Consider the following 17,251-nt stretch of genomic DNA (forward strand, 5'->3'; position numbering starts at 1 on the left):
GCCTCCTCCTCCCACAGGACCATCAGCTGCTGAAATTCAGCCCGTATGGCCTCAGCCTCTACCTTTGCAGTGAGCCAGCTAACTCCTGCCTAGGAGGTGATCGATCTGCAGTAGTAGCTATATCAAGAAAGAAAACTATAAACAATGCTCTTTACAAAGCAAATGTTTAAAACTATATAGTGACACAGTATTAATATATTGCTGGCCCTCTAAGGCCATTCACATTTGATGTAATCAGAGTCAGAGCCATTGCTTACCCACAGATACCTCACATAAAAGGTAAATGCACTAACTGGCTGAAAGGAATTAAGGCAGTATAAACCGAACACCTGTTCAAAAAAACTGTTTTACCATTTTAAAGGATTTCCAAGTAAAAAAACTAAACAGACACTTGTGTGGAAAAATAAAAATAAAGTACCTCAAATTAATAAGTAAGGCATTATGCACTAAGGACTACAAGTATTACTGCTGTGCTCAGTTAATGGAGGCATGCTAGCTAGCGCATCAGAAGTTCGTACTTTGCTACTCTCTACTCTGGACAATTATTTTAATGTAACTCCAATGGCCCTGCCCTTCTTTAAAATGCCTTTCAATTGTATACAAAAGTAGCAAAGGTGCACCACCCAAAATACTTGATCACCACAACTTAATCAGTTGTCCATTTCCAGAAAAAAAGTCTTCAGTAACTGTTCTTTTTCTTCTTTCTTTATTCTTATTTCATTTCAGATAAAAAACTGTGTTCAACACAGAGAACAGCTGACGCGTTTCGTCCTTATACAGGACTTCTTAAGGGCTGTCAAGTACAAACAAAGAAATATACAATATAAAAACAAATACTTCCAACAAGAAGGAATCAATTCATACATAAACAGTTAAGGGCAACATTACCTGCCCCAAACAGAAGAAACTCACAGCAAAGACAGACTCAAGACGTAATAAATTATTACACATTTATCGTTGATACATTGAGAATCAATGTTGATAGACATCTAAGTGAGGTTCAGGAACCGTCCCAGCTGGGACTAAGTTCATCTCCCTTCATTAGCACTTTCCCGCTCTGCAAAATACATGTAATATATTGTTTTATATTACTATATAGTGATAGAATCTAACCATGGCAGGTTTTAAAGACAGACGTCAGGACCTAGCGCAGGATCTTTTTGCCACTGGTTCTAAACCAGCAGGCATAATTGGTAATGGCCCTAAAATTGAGGGCTCGAAAACAAAGTTTCAAAAACTTGAAAAACTGAAAAAAACATAGAATATCGAGATAGTGGGACGGTACCACCCTGGAAAAATATATAGAAATGAAAAAATACCCCAGGGCCTCAGAATACTAATTTTCCCAACATTCGAAGATCTCGATAAAGAACAACTAGAGGACTGGGGGGGGGGATCCTCCGGAATGCGTCATTTAACATGATGCGCATCCTGAATATAAATGCCGAAAAAAGGGCTTAAAATACAACATGATATTGAGGAATTAGAAAAAGAAATAGCACGCTCAGAGCTCAAGGATGTAGTGAAGAAAACCTATGCCATCAAATCTACTTAAGAGACAAGAAAATCAAGAAAATCAAAAGATATGATAAGGATTATAAAGACGGAAGAGTATACACATTTTCGCACAGGTATGATAATGTTAAAATACCTGGTGAGGGCAAAAGACCACGAGAAGAGACATTTGGAATTGGCCTATGCTAGTAGTAGAGCCCTCTTCTCTTCTGTAGCTAGTTCACTAACTATAGATGGTTCGGCAGCAGGAGTGGAGAATGAGACTAGGCCCAATAATTTCCTATAGGAAATGGAAAGACTAAAGCTAAGTGCAAGATCGACACCAAAAGATCAAAAACTATAAGCGAGGGGTGGGGGGAGATGGCAGGAATCTAAACAGAAACAACAACAAAAAACAAAACAAGAACCAGTGGGGAAAGTGACCAGGTCCAAGAAGACAGGGAATTGGAGAGTTCTAGCGATGGGGGATGTGTGGTGGAGAGAGAGCCAATGATTGTAAATTTGTCAAACAAGCCGATCCCTGAGGATGTTTCCTCGGTATTAAACAAAGGACTTGGCTTTAGCCCAAATCAAATGGGAAATGATACTGATGTTTTTGTTGATTTATCAAAATGTATCAGATTATAGAAACTGAAGGACCTTTTTGTACGCAATCCTGCTACTTGTGTGAAACCTGTAAATGAATATACTCCACCGGGTCACACTGTCAAGGAAATAAATGTAATTCAATCAATGATGTCTGTTGAATATGAAACACCTATTGATGTTGAACTCATTAGAAATGAATTGGATATTATGGAGTATGTGTCTAGATAGTGGCGTAAAATCTAAATCAAAATTTGTTACGGTGGGCACACACCCTAACATTGACATATTCAGAGATAGGGTCACACAAGGATTACACCAGATGCCAGAACACCCTATCTCCCCCACCTTGAGGAACTATATTATCACGGCTGCTGAGAACTAAGCCTTAAAAAATTCCTACCCCTCTATTGTCATACGTGAAGCGGAAAAGGGGGGAATGTGATTTTAATGGAAAAGATTAGCTACATGGGAGAAATAGATCGTCAACTAGCAGACAGCTCTTGTTACATCAAACTATCAGGCAATCCAATTAAAACACTGTGCATGCACATAAATATGAGGCTTGTGGAGTGGCGTGAGGTTGGGTTATTAAGTGAGGAGGAATGTAGATATCTAACTGTCCTCGAACCAACCTTTCCCTGTATCTACATTTTATCCAAAATCCGCAAGGGTGGCCCCTTTCCACCGGGCGCCCCTTTATCTCTGGCGTCAACTACCCTACGGAGAAACTCTCTGAATATGTGGACCATTAAATACAACTAAGCATGGGCGTAAAATTCGTTCCGTTCGCGGAATTTGCAGATTTTCTGAAATTTCGCGGTCCGTGAATCTCACGAAATTGCAAAAAAATCTGCGAAATCGCGTGCGGGTCGGATTTTCAAAAACTGAAGTACATGAAGCACTTACAGGGTTACAGCAGGTGCCCAAGTTGAAGCTAATTTCTTTGTAACCATTTACAAAATGGTTACAAAGAAATTAACTTCAACTTGGGCACCTGCTGTAACCCTGTAAGTGCTTCCTGAGCGGGGCCTCCAGGGTCAGAGAATAGTTACAAGTATGGCACAATGTTCCAGGCTGTCACAAAAAAAAAACCACAACAGGAAACACTTACAGATAAGGAAGCAGGTGCCGGACATGAAGCTCAAATTCAGTAACACATTGACCAGCCCCCGGTTGAGGGGCTGGGCAGGTGTGCTTTCTCCCCATAATCTACAGTGGTGAACCAGAGGGTGCGGTGATTAACCAGAAGGTGCAGTTGTGAACCAGAGGGTGCTGTGATGAACCAGAGGGTCACAGTGGTGAACCAGAAGGTGGTAGTGGTGAACCAGAGGGTGCTGTGATGAACCAGAAGGTGCAGTTCTGAACCAGAGGGTGCTGTGATGAACCAGAGGGTGGGAGTGGTGAACCAGAGGGTGGCGGTGGTGAACCAGAGGGTGCTGTGATGAACCAGAGGGTGACAGTGATGAACCAGAGGGTGGCAGTGATGAACCAGAGGGTGACAGTGATGAACCAGAGGGTGGCAGTGGTGAACCAGAGGATGGCAGTGATGAGCCAAAGGGTGGCATTGGTGAACCAAAGGGTGACAGTGGTGAACCAGAGGGTGACAGTGGTGAACCAGAGGGTGACAGTGGTGAACCATAGGGTGCTGTGATGAACAAGATGGTGGCAGGGGTAAACCAGAGGGAGGCAATGGTGAACCAGAGGGTAGCAGTGGTGAACCAGAGGGTGCTGTGATGAACCAGAGGGTGGCTGTGGAGAACCAGAGGGTGGCATTGGTGAACCAGAGGGTGGCAGTGATGAACCAGAGGGTGGCAGGGGTGAAACAGAGGGTGCTGTGAGGAACCAGAGGGTGGCAGTGATGAACCAGAGGGTGGCAGTGGTGAACCAGAGGGTGGCAGTGGTGAACCAGAGGGTGGCAGAGATAAACCAGAGGGTGACAGTGATGATACAGAGGGTGGCAATGGTGAACCAAATGGTGGCAGGGATGAACTAGAGGGTGGCAGTGATGAACCAGAGGGTGGCAGTGGTGAACCAGAGGGTGCTGTGATGTACCAGATGGTGGCAGTGATGAACCACAGTGTGGCAGTGGTGATCCAGAGGAAGCTGTGATGAACCAGAGGGTGGCAGTGGTGAACCAGAGGGTGCTGTGATGAACCAGAGGATGGCAGTGATCAACCAGAGGGTGGCAGTGGTGAACCAGAGGGTGTCAATGATGATCTAGAGGGTTGCAGTGGTGAACCAGAGGGTGGCAGTAATGAACCAGAGGGTGACAGTGATGAACCATAGGGTGGCAGTGGTGAACCAGAGGGTGCTGTGATGAACCAGAAGGTGGCAGTGATGAACCAGAGGGTGACATTGATGAACCAGAGGGTGGCAGTGGTGAACCAGAAGGTGCTGTGATGAACCAGAGGGTGGCAGTGATGAACCAGAGGAAGGCAGTGGTGAACCAGAGGGTGCTGTGATAAACCGGAGGATGGCAGTGATCAACCTGAGGGTGGCAGTGGTGAACTAGAGGGTGGCAGTGATGAACCAGAGGGTGGCAGTGGTGAACCAGAGGGTTGCAGTGATGAACCAGAGGGTGAAAGTGATGAACCAGAGGGTGGCAGTGGTGAACCAGAGGGTGCTGTGATGAACCAGAGGGTGGCAGTGATGAACCAGAGGGTGACAGTGATGAACCAGAGGGTGGCAGTGGTGAACCAGAGGGTGCTGTGATGAACCAGAGGGTGGCAGTGATGAACCATAGGGTGACAGTGATGAGCCAGAGGGTGACAGTGGTGAACCAGAGGGTGGCAGTGGTGAACCAGAGGGTGCTGTGATGAACCAGAGGGTGGCAGTGGTGAACCAGAGGGTGGCAGTGGTGAACCAGAGGGTGGCAGTGGTGAACCAGAGGGTGGCAGTGGTGAACCAGAGGGTGGCAGTGGTGAACCAGAGGGTGGCAATGGTGAACCATAGGGTGGCAGTTATGAACCCGACGGTGACAGGGGTGAACCAGAGGGTGCTGTGATGAACCCGAGGATGGCAGTGATCAACCAGAGGGTGGCAGTGGTGAACCAGAGGTGGCAATGATGAACCAGAGGGTTGCAGTGGTGAACCAGAGGGTGGCAGTGATGAACCAGAGGGTGACAGTGATGAACCAGAGGGTGGCAGTGATGAACCAGAGGGTGGCAGTGGTGAACCAGAGGGTGCTGTGATGAACCAGAAGGTGGCAGTGATGAACCAGAGGGTGACATTGATGAACCATAGGGTGGCAGTGGTGAACCAGAGGGTGCTGTGATGAACCAGAAGGTGGCAGTGATGAACCAGAGGGTGACATTGATGAACCAGAGGGTGGCAGTGGTGAACCAGAAGGTGCTGTGATGAACCAGAGGGTGGCAGTGATGAACCAGAGGAAGGCAGTGGTGAACCAGAGGGTGCTGTGATGAACCGGAGGATGGCAGTGATCAACCTGAGGGTGGCAGTGGTGAACTAGAGGGTGGCAGTGATGAACCAGAGGGTGGCAGTGGTGAACCAGAGGGTTGCAGTGATGAACCAGAGGGTGAAATTGATGAACCAGAGGGTGGCAGTGGTGAACCAGAGGGTGCTGTGATGAACCAGAGGGTGGCAGTGATGAACCAGAGGGTGACAGTGATGAACCAGAGGGTGGCAGTGGTGAACCAGAGGGTGCTGTGATGAACCAGAGGGTGGCAGTGATGAACCATAGGGTGACAGTGATGAGCCAGAGGGTGACAGTGGTGAACCAGAGGGTGGCAGTGGTGAACCAGAGGGTGCTGTGATGAACCAGAGGGTGGCAGTGGTGAACCAGAGGGTGGCAGTGGTGAACCAGAGGGTGGCAGTGGTGAACCAGAGGGTGGCAGTGGTGAACCAGAGGGTGGCAATGGTGAACCATAGGGTGGCAGTTATGAACCCGACGGTGACAGGGGTGAACCAGAGGGTGCTGTGATGAACCAGAGGGTGGCAGTGATGAACCAGAGGGTTCAGTGGTGAACCAGAGGGTGGCAGTGATAAACCAGAGGGTGACAGTGATGATCCAGAGGGTGGCAGTGGTGAACCAGAGGGTGGCAGTGATGAACTAGAGGGTGGCAGTGATGAACCAGAGGGTGGCAGTGGTGAGCCAGAGGGTGCTGTGATGTACCTGATGGTGGCAGTGATGAACCAGAGTGTGGCAGTGGTGAACCAGAGGAAGCTCTGATGAACCAGAGGGTGGCAGTGATTAACCAGAGGGTGGCAGTGGTGAACCAGAAGGTGCTGTGATGAACCCGAGGATGGCAGTGATCAACCAGAGGGTGGCAGTGGTGAACCAGAGGTGGCAATGATGAACCAGAGGGTTGCAGTGGTGAACCAGAGGGTGGCAGTGATGAACCAGAGGGTGACAGTGATGAACCAGAGGGTGGCAGTGATGAACCAGAGGGTGGCAGTGGTGAACCAGAGGGTGCTGTGATGAACCAGAGGTTAGCAGTGATGAACCAGAGGGTGACAGGGATGAACCAGAGGGTGACAGTGGTGAACCAGAGGGTGGCAGTGGTGAGCCAGAGGGTGGCAGTGATGAACCAGAGGGTGACAGTGGTGTAGCAGAGGATGGCAGTGATGAACCAGAGGGTGGCAGTGATGAACCAGAGGGTGGTGCTGCTAAACTGCCCGGGAGCCCTGTGGGTGTGAGCCCCCACGCTGCGGAGCTGCCCAGGGGTTGTGTGCCCACGCGCTACTGAACTGCCCCGGGGCCCAGTGGGTGTGAGCCCCCATGCTGCTGAACTGCCCCAGAGCCCTCTCAGTGTGAAAATCATTTGTGCTCAATTGCCTGGGAGCCCTCTGGGTGTGAGCACACATTGTGCTAAGTGCCCCCCTGCCCCAAGTACATATATACTCGTACCGCACAGCACCATTATGCTCTTGCACCATGAAGTCAGGTGCTTGGATGCTCCTGATCGGTGTAGGTGGTACCACAGTCTGGTGCAGTCAAAATGTAAAGTCATAACTTGCTACACAGCACCAATAAACACGTGTCCCCCCTGGTACCGGTATGTGCATGTACCAGGCGTGGAGCACCCACATGCCTCTGCACCCTACTGCCCAGCGCCAGCATATGCCTGTACGGGGCAGTTTAGTATGAGATTGGACATTGTACAGCAGCAGCAGCTGCATGCGCCTGAACCCACTGAGCAGGATCAGAATTGCTTTGTACCAACAGACGCAGCAGAGCTATCTTGGACATCTGAAGGATTCTGGCGTCCTGTGCCAAACTTATTTTTGCATCCATGAGTTTCCCGAGTGCCATCCCCGTGTCGCTCCTGTGACCAGGAGGCTGCTTTCTCCTCATCTGCTGCTCTGCTCTGCTCGGTCTCTGACATTTTATAAACAAGATGCATGTGAACTCGCATAGAAGCCCCGCCTGTGTGGCCCCGTCCACCACACACTAGCGGTATGAACCATCTTCCCTCCCGTCCCCACTATTATGGCCAGCTCACTCAAGGGACCCCGGCGCCTTTTGGCGTGCTGGCAAAGTTACAGGCACAAGTGGTCACATATTTGTGCAAATGGCACAAAAATCCGTGGGTTCGCTGGAAAATTCGCGAACTCGCTGATTTTTTTGCCATTTCGCACGAATTCACAGACCGCGAATTCGCAAATTTCGCCCATACTTACTTACATCCTTTGGTGCAAAACTTACCAGCCTATATTAAGGACACCAAGGATATCCTAAGCTAGTTTGAAGGTTTCAACTGGTCTGACACTTTGACCTTTGTGACCCTTGACATGACTAGTCTGTAAACGTGCATTAAAAAAGAATTTGGGGTGCAAGCCCTGCAATTCTATCTGGGACAAAGGACAGCAGACCACTACTCGCATAATGAGGTACTGCTGGAAATGACGGACATCATTCTATCGAAAAACTTTGTCCCCCTTGATTCAGAATGGTTTCACCAAATCCAGGGCACGGCGATGGATTCCAGGTTTGCTCCCACTTAGCCGGGCTCTTTATGGGCTGGTTTGAGCGGGAGCATGCCTGGGGCTGCCATGCGGCAAGATGGATGGAGTATGTAATCTTCTGGGGCAGGTACATCGATGATGTCATCATGTTATGGGATGATCCTGCCCCAGATCTTTTGGATTACCATGCTTACTTGAAATATAACCCTTTGAACGTTAAGTTCACTATCAATTACAGTAGGGAGGAGATTGAATTTTTGGATGTCTCCTTCTTCATGCAAGACAATCAGATCCACAGCCGCACATAGAGAAAGAACACTGCCTGCAATAGTACACTCCATTATCAGAGTGCACATCCCCAACATGTGATCAACAATATCCTCTATGGGGAAATGATCCATATGAGACAGAATTGTAGCACGGAGGAGGTATTCCAACTAAACCTAAGAGAAACAGAAGCGCTTTTCGGAAAGATCTGGAGGTCACCCTCAATAAAACACATGACAGAGTGATGAAAGTTCCAAGGGGAGTAACTCTTAAAGCAAGTAAGAATGACGGGACCAAAACGCCCTCATTGCTTTTAACACACAATACAATGAACAAAGCAGCAGGGTTTACAACATTGTTGCCCTTAACTCTTAATGTATGAATTGCTTTCTTCTTGTTGGAAGTATGTGTTTTTATATTGTATATTTATTTGTTTGTACTTGACAGCCCTGAAGAAGTCCTGTATAAGGACGAAACGCATTGGCTGTTCTTTTTGTTGAACGCAGATTTTATCTGAAATTAAATAAGAATAAAGAAAGAAGAAAAAGAAAAATTACTGAAGACTTTTTTTTTGGACTTGGACATCTGATTGAGTTGTGGTGATCAAGTATTTTGGGCGGTGCACATTTGCTTCTTTTGTAAATTGTTAAGTTCTTGTTGGGACAGGTACCGTGACAGCGGGTACTATACAGTGTGCACACAGCTCCCACAGTACAAGTGAGCTTAGTTTACTCAGAGTTTAAAGAATTCGGATAGTTGCTGGTAGCTATTAGATACCGTTGTCAGTGTTTTTTGTCTATTGCCTTTCAATTGTACTCTTACTTCAAAGAGGCATATGAATAATAATGATACGTCACACATGTCATTTATAAAATGTGGATATCCTGCGTGCCGTACGTAGAAGGTGGGAAATATGATTCACTGCAATACAGAGGAAGGAACAAGATATATGGATTGTATTTGACACGTTCGTCTCAGACTTTCCCATTTTCAAAACTCAAAGCGCTTAGGGGCTCAATAGGATGGCATAAGGACTGCCAGCACAAGCCCTGTGGTAGCAGTCCTTACATCCTCTGACCATGATTTCCCCCTGCCAAATTTGGATGGCGGGGGGAATCTCACTGCGACTCTGGCAGTTGTAAACACCGTCTTCCACAAAACCGCCAAAGGCAATCCATAGGATTGCCTGGCGGAGCGGTCTTCATCAGTAATATGCACAAACAACAATTGATGGACAGAATGCAGATCAATGTCATACATAAACCCAAGTACGGAGATCTGGGCCTAAATCCATAGTATTTTTTCTCACCATGCCATTCCAGTTTGGACCCAGCCATATGCAAATCAGTCTTGACCCTGCTCCCAATGGAAACAGTTCAGCCCGAACTGCCAGGCCAGGTCCTCCCTGGACTGGAAACAAGCATCCTAGGGCCAGTTTTGGGCTTTCTGCCCTCATCAGCTAGGATAGCTTGACTCCAGTGGCATGGAGAGCACGGGATCCACGTCTGGGCATACCCGTCTCACTCGGGGTGACAAATGCAAAAAGAGCAATTGAAGGACAGAATGCAGATCAATGTCATACATTCACCCCAGTACAGAGATCTGGGCCTAAATCCATCGTTTTTTTTAACCCTGGGCGTAGAACTACGCTACGCTAACAGAGCATGCATAGTTTGTGCTAATTCGCACTCCGCAAATTGCACGTAGAACAGTACAAAAACTGTGCTTAATGATGTAGCGTAGCAGATAAATCAGCAACATACACAGATGCTTTGAGTAAGATATTTTACATGCTAAAAAGCATATAACCAATTCACATTAGTGAACTTTTAGAATGAAAATATTAGGCAATGAGAGAGGTGATGATTTCCGGGTCCCTCTAACCTAGGGGGAGGACCAAACAGATAGGCATGGGCGGAAAATCCGTTCCGCTCGCGGATTTTGCGGATTTTCGGGAAATCCGCAATCCGCGAGATTTGCGAATTTCCTGCAAAATCCGCAAATCCGCGAGCAGCGGATTTTGCTCGCACTGCTCGCACTGTTCGCGTGAGTTCGCGCCCCGCGAATAAGTGCGAAATTGCAGAAATACGATCTAAGCAAAACTGAAAGTAACTACTTACCAGGTTCAAAAGTTCAGGCACATCATTAGTAGCCATTTCCTGTAGTGCTTCCTGAGGGGCCCCTCCAGAGTTCAGTTGCCAGTTGCAACTATTATGTGACCCTGCTCTGAACCTCAGAATAGTTACACATATGCCACAAAGGTCCTGAATTACAGCTAAAGGAGACAAGCAGGAGCCAGGCTGGAAGTTAAAATCCATTAATCAGCCCCTAATTCATTATTGTCAGTTGGGGCAGGGCAGGTGTTGTAACTAATTTTGCAACAATGAAAGCACTTAGCAAGTGCAAAAGATCACTAATCAGGGCGCACTAAGGAAGCAGGTGCCAGCTAAAAAAATATTCTGTGACACATTAATCAGCCCCAAATTAATTCAGGTCACTTGAGGCAGGGAAGGTGTGCTTTGCTTTGCCGAAAATAATGTACACTGGACAACCAGAGGGTGTGGTGATGAAACAGAGGGTGGCATGGGTGGGCCAGAGGGTGGCATGAGTAGTCAGAGAGTGGCAGTGGTGACAGAGAGTGGCAGTGATGAAGAAGAGTGTCCCAAACAGGTTGGACACGTAGAAACAACAAGTTCGCAAAACTTGCGACCCGACAGGTAAGTTCGCAAATTGCGAAATTGTAAAAACCCTCGCGAACTGGCAGAAACACGGGCGAACACAAAAAAAAAAAAAATCCGCAAATTCGCGGGAATTCGCGGATTTTGCGGATTGCGAGTTTGCAAATCCGCAAATTCGTGGATTGCCAATCCGCAAAATCCGCTCATGCCTACAAACAGATGTCTTGAACACAAAGAGCATAAACAGAAAGCACATCTAGTTGAACGATTCGGTGATGGTCCCATCCTCTTAGGACCACCCCATGCACAGTTATTGGCAAAAAATCAATCCCAACCAAAGGCCTTGCAACGCATTATGGGACGAGATTAGCAGTGGGCAGTGAATATTATAGTATCCAATATCAAAATAATTCCACAAAGAGCTGCAGTTCAACTAGTCGTTACTAGATGTCCCTCACGAGTCAAATGCAAAAGCATTGAAATTATTCTTACATCAAGCTGCAGTTCCATCAGTCGTTACTAGATGTCCCTCATGAGTCAAATGCAAAAAGATTGAAACGCTTTCACCCCAGTACAGAGATCTGGGCCTAATTCCATATTTTTTTTGCTCATCATGCCATTCCACAGTACAGCCCAAACTGCCAGGCCAGGTCCTTACATGACTAGAAACAAGCATCCTAGGACTGGTTTCTGGGTATTACTCTTCATTAGTCAAGGCTAATTTGCATATGGCTGGGTCTAAACTGGGGTGGCATGGTGAGCAAAAGAACAACGGATTTAACCCAGATCTCTTGACTGGGGGTGAATAAATGATTTATTCAGCATTCCAGCCATCATTTGTTTGCGTAGAACATTCATTAGTAATATGGTGGCGGTGCCTAGCAGGCACCGTCCGCCAATTTATAATGTTGCCTGTAGACAGCGTTTCCATGGCGGTGGAACTGCCATTGAAAGACTGGCGGGGATTGGGTTTGGGGGCCCATTGCAGGCCCCCTTGTGTTGGAGGATGCAAGGTGCACTTGGGGGGTACCCATGGTACCCTCCAACATTTCACAGCACAACGTGGCAGGGGCCTGCCTTGTAGTGCTGTGAAATTCACAGCATGCTGTATTAGCATTGTGGTGGGTGCTGCTTCGGCAGTACCATCTGCAATGTTAAATATCAAGCTCTGACCACCATGGTGGCGGTCGCATGCTGAGCAGGTGTGCAGGACCATCGCATGCATGGCGAACGGTCCCAGTTTATACCAGGAAGGCGGTAGGACTTGAGTCCGTCTGCCGTCCTAATGAGCTCCTTAGTCCCTGGTGTCACCCCCACCACAATTTATAACTATTTTCAATACATTTGCTTGGCATTAAGGAAAGAAAACATAATTTAATGTTGTGTTACAGAATAATGGGGTGTCAGTGCTCATCACCATGTGCCTAAGCTTTGACTTAGTCAGTCACTTTAGTGGATGAATGTTGAAAAATTTGAAACAGGTGTAAATCTGTTATGGAAGTCATGAAATATATAAATCAATTGGTCATAAAAATGTTGCAGATGCCATGAGTGAATTTGTCAATTATTTTGGTAGGCTGGGAAAGAAGTTAGGAAAGAATAAAGGAATGAAGTGCTAGGAGATGCAGACTGGGCACTTGGAGGCATGGGAAACACATCTTGTTTTTGGTTTCTAATGCATTGAAAACTTTGTAAAAGGCACATTAACTAAAGCAGATGTGCATTTGACAGTCAAAACTGCAGTGCCAAATTCAAGCATGCAGTGGTTAGGTCATGGGTGGCAGTGGTGAAATGCCATGGACAAGGAGGTTATGATTGACAATGGGTGGGATGCATATCTGCATTGCTTAACAAATACAGTGAGTCAAGGGAGTAGACAGAAACGCACCCCACTTTGAACCAAATCTTTGATAAAATCATTCTAACCTAGTAGGTGACCACCCTCCTCTCCCAAAGAGCTCCCTTGTGTTTCCATCCAAGCAATTATCCATTCATCATTTCATTGTTCAGTATTCTTCACCCTTTGATACCCACCATTTAAGCTTTACATTGTATCCAGTCTTTCAGCATTAAAAACCGTTCATCCATTTATATCCATCCATTCATTCACCAATCGATGACTCTCAACCAGCCTTTCCCCAATCCATCCATTTACCAACCCGCACATACTTTCTCCCATTCACCCTTTCACCCATCCTGCTTTAACCCACCGAGCATTTCGTTCACCCATCAACTCTTTCACCCATCCAGGTAAGCATTCTTTCACCCATATACCCTTTCATCCATTTTTCATTCTCCCATGCATGCTTTCACCCACCTATATAACATTTTACCCACCCAGATATTCTTTCACTCATGTAACATTTCACCCATTCTTTCTCCTTTTGTCCATTTTTTTCCGGCAAACCCATCTTTTTTTAGCATTCATTATGAGCTTTTGTCTGCTGAGTTGCAGATAGAAAAGGCCATTAAGAACTCAACTCCCAAAGTAGCTGCAAAAGTGGGGAGTTTAAGATTACAGTAAGCTTACTACAAATTGTTAATAATCAAGCAATGTGACTTATCACCGCCCATCACTGACGCCGCTTGGACCCCCCTTTCGACCGCCGCCACATCTGCTACACTGCTGCTGGCCTCAGCCCTGGTGGTCTGTACAGCTAAAAACAACATTGCACATTTTAGATGCCAGATAGGCCTACCCTTATTATTATTTTTTAACAAACTGCAACCACAATACAGTTCAATTGCAGTATTTGCTATCACAAATGTATTGTTGACCAGTTAGTTGGTTGGCAATGTTTGAAAAGCCAAGTAGACAAGCCAACCATAAATCTTTCGTAAGGAGGGGCAGAGATATGAAGACTCTAAGTCATTGGAGTGCAATGAAGAGGTGGAATAATTGGTCAATGAAGGGCATTTGGCCATGGTTGGAAAATGCAATGGGACCGTCCCCATACTATTTTCCAGCCCCATATTAATTTCCAGCCATGCTGCTCTGTCATCGAAACTGCCGGTTTACTACTATTGTATAAGTAAACAATAATACATACACAGCATTGGGGAGTCGACCTGTGACCATGGCCACTCTCTTGTTTTACTGTTTGAGCATTAGCAAGAAAATGAAAACATTCTCAACACACATGCATAGAATAGTGTACTTGGCCATGCAATATTCACAGTAGAGTATCTGCCCTAAAAGTGGTTATCTCAGTCTTACAGTACCAGTCCACAAAATATGTAAGGAGAGAGGGAAAGCTTACTGACAAAATAGAAGAAAGAAAGTTACAGACAGACTAGAACAGAAAGCTATAGAAACTTGAAATATAGAAAATAACTAGGATAATGGAAGAATAAGACAAATTTTTAAAACGTTAGATAGAATGTAGAGGAGCTGGAAAAAATTAGGAGACCAGCCCAGTAAAATAATTATGAAGGAAAATCATTCTAAATGTAAGTGGAAAAAGTTAGGGGAATAACATTGATATTAAGAGGAAGACTTTCTGGGGCCTGCAGATCCATCGGCTTAAGCTGTGGCCATGACGCTGGTGGTGGTCTTGGTGGTGTTGAGACTTCTACCCCCAGAGGCACCGGTGGTGGCATGCCTGTTTCCCTGACCCGCCTCCATGCTGCTAGCCCTCTTCTTTTCCCTGGATGCTGATGTAAGAAATAAAGAAGATACAATAAAAAAAGATTAGTGGTACTGTTAATAATCATTCCGAAAATATGTTGACAGCAAATGTAGTAAAATTGTACTTTTCTACATCAGATCGCCTATAATACTACTATCAAGTTGACCTAATCCTAATTTCCTAAACCTGAAGCCCTTTTCCAAATTTCCTAAACCTAAACTACAATTTGGAGCTGCAATTCCATTGCCAAAATAATCTTTGCTTCTTATCTCATTCTCAATCTCAGCCCTCTTTAACGGGCCAACTCAGTCTCCCTTTTTTAATGCATGGATGCATACTAGACATCCCTTGGAGATTGCTTGGGATTGTACAAGCTACATATAGAAAGAGGCCAAGAATGCTAACTCACTAATGCTACTACTGCCACTATCTTAGTGAAAGGAGAGAGGAGTCAGTATCCTTACATAAATTCTCATCCTAAGTGAGCACCAGCAAGTACAATTAGGTATCACTGAGCACCTGGCTGGATCTATTTCTTACATAAACTTAACTTAACCTCTTAACTTTCCTCGGATTGTGAGCAGCATGCAATAATAGAAAATGAAGGGTGGATGAGCCAGATGGGGGAGGATTGAAAATATTAAGGGTGGTTTAACCAGTACCATGCACAGAACAGAAAAGAAAATGGCAGCACCCATGCAAACTGTCTAGTGCTGTTTGCATGCAGTTTCCAGTGCGAGAATGTGCTTCATGCTACTGAACTTCACAAACATAGTGCGAAGGGGCACGTCAAACAGCTGTACCCATCTGAGGAATTCTACAGACTCTAGCAGAGCTTTTGGGCTGATCCGCGTAATTCCACAGAGCAGAACTCACCTTGCTTCACCCAGGCCTAGTTTTCCATTAAAATAGGTTCAAACCTAGAACACCCTAGCCTAGTGAGTCAAGAGAAATTAGCTTGTTTTCACACTACTAATTGTGATAGTAGAAATATCACTGAGTACGTTTAAGGTACTTTGAGCATACATATGTAGACTTATGTCTCAGACAATAAGGTAATCCATTACATTTAAGGTAATGGATAATACTGGACAAGAAAATCCGCTACTTTTCAGATAAAACCCTGCAGGCAAGGCAACCCCAGCAAAGCACTATTTACAACATTGAAGAAACTAGTCAAACTTCCCGAACCAGAAAAAAAGGACTTTAGTGTGGCATTCTGCAACCAACTTGCAGGATATTTTAAGGACAAAGTGCAAACCGTCTTTGAATCTCTCACAGACTGGGACGACGGCATGGCAATTACTCCAGCTACAACCCCCCATGCCGCATCAATGTATTGGACTCCTTCGCTCCACCTAATATAGAAAAAATATTGCAGGCAATCAAATCAATAAAATCCGGAGCACCCTCAGACCCCTGTCTACCCAATATATTTCATAAGCCAACGGATATATTCAGCAAACAAATTAGTACACTTTTTATAGAAATTATCACTTCAGGTGTCTTTCCAGATGCATGGAAAATGGTGTCAATTTACCCTTTACTGAAAAAACTCCAATCTAGATCCCAGTGACAATAGCAAGGATTCCATTCCCAGGCAAGGTTGTGGAAAAAAGTCTTAACTTCCAACTTACAACCTTCATCTCCTCTGCAGACTTGTTGGATTCTTCTCAATATGGCTTCCGACAAGGGCACGCCACAAAAACGGCCCTGGTTATGGCAGCAGAAGAGATCCAGGCAATACTGGACATGGGAGCCGAAGCCGCCTTCATCCTGTTGGATCTATTGGTGGCTTTTGACACCGTTAACCACAATATTCTGATCAAAAGGCTCCACGAGGTAGGAGTCAAGAATGTGGCTCAAAAGCTGATCAAACCCTATCTGAACAACAGATAACAATATGTTCAAGTTGGCGACTCCTGCTCAGAGCAGTTTCAGCCTCCATGTGGCGTTCCACAGGGCTCCTCATTTAGCCAAAACCCTGTTCAACCTCTATATGACCCCTCTGGCTAATATCATCAGGCAATTCGGCTTCACACTAATATCTTACGCAGATGACACACAAAGTGTGGTGTCCATCTCAAATAGCTCCGAGAAAACAGCGGATCACTTTATCCAATGCATGTCCCCCAAAAACCAATGAAAGTGGACACATTGTCTAAAGCTCAATGGAACCAAAACAGACGTCCTCCTACTGGGATCAGATCCATCCTTTTGGTCACAGAGCTGGTGGTCTCCCAGTATGGGAGCTCAACCTACCCCAGTCCACAAAGTGAGGACCCTGGGCATAATTTTTGATGACAGACTGACCTTCCAACACCAGGTCAACAAAGTAATCTCTTTGGTGTTTCTAACATTAAAATCAACCCAACAAAGTATGCACCTTCATCCACTCAAAGCAGTAAAAACTATTGTGACGTTCCTAGCCATGGCTAGACTGGACCACAGAAATGCACTATACTTAGGGCTTCAAAAACAGCACATGGCTAAGTGTCAGCAAGCACAAAACACAACGCTACCAGAATGCTGCTGGACATCCCCAAATTCCAGTCCATCTCAGAAGGATTGAAAAAATTCCACTGGTTTCCTATAAAGAAAAGAATGGATTTCAAATCCCTATGTCTGGTGTACAAAGCTGTACACGGA

General features: G+C 45.8%; 1 pseudogene; it reads left to right on the forward strand.

Annotated features, from left to right (window-relative positions):
• Positions 1 to 16,501, forward strand: part of LOC147747622 (uncharacterized) — a 143,089-nt pseudogene extending 126,588 nt beyond the window's left edge.
• The last annotated feature ends 750 nt before the right edge of the window (positions 16,502 to 17,251 follow it).

The sequence above is a fragment of the Lissotriton vulgaris genome, chromosome 1_1, assembly GCF_964263255.1.
Source record: "Lissotriton vulgaris chromosome 1_1, aLisVul1.2, whole genome shotgun sequence".
Taxonomy (NCBI): domain Eukaryota; kingdom Metazoa; phylum Chordata; class Amphibia; order Caudata; family Salamandridae; genus Lissotriton; species Lissotriton vulgaris.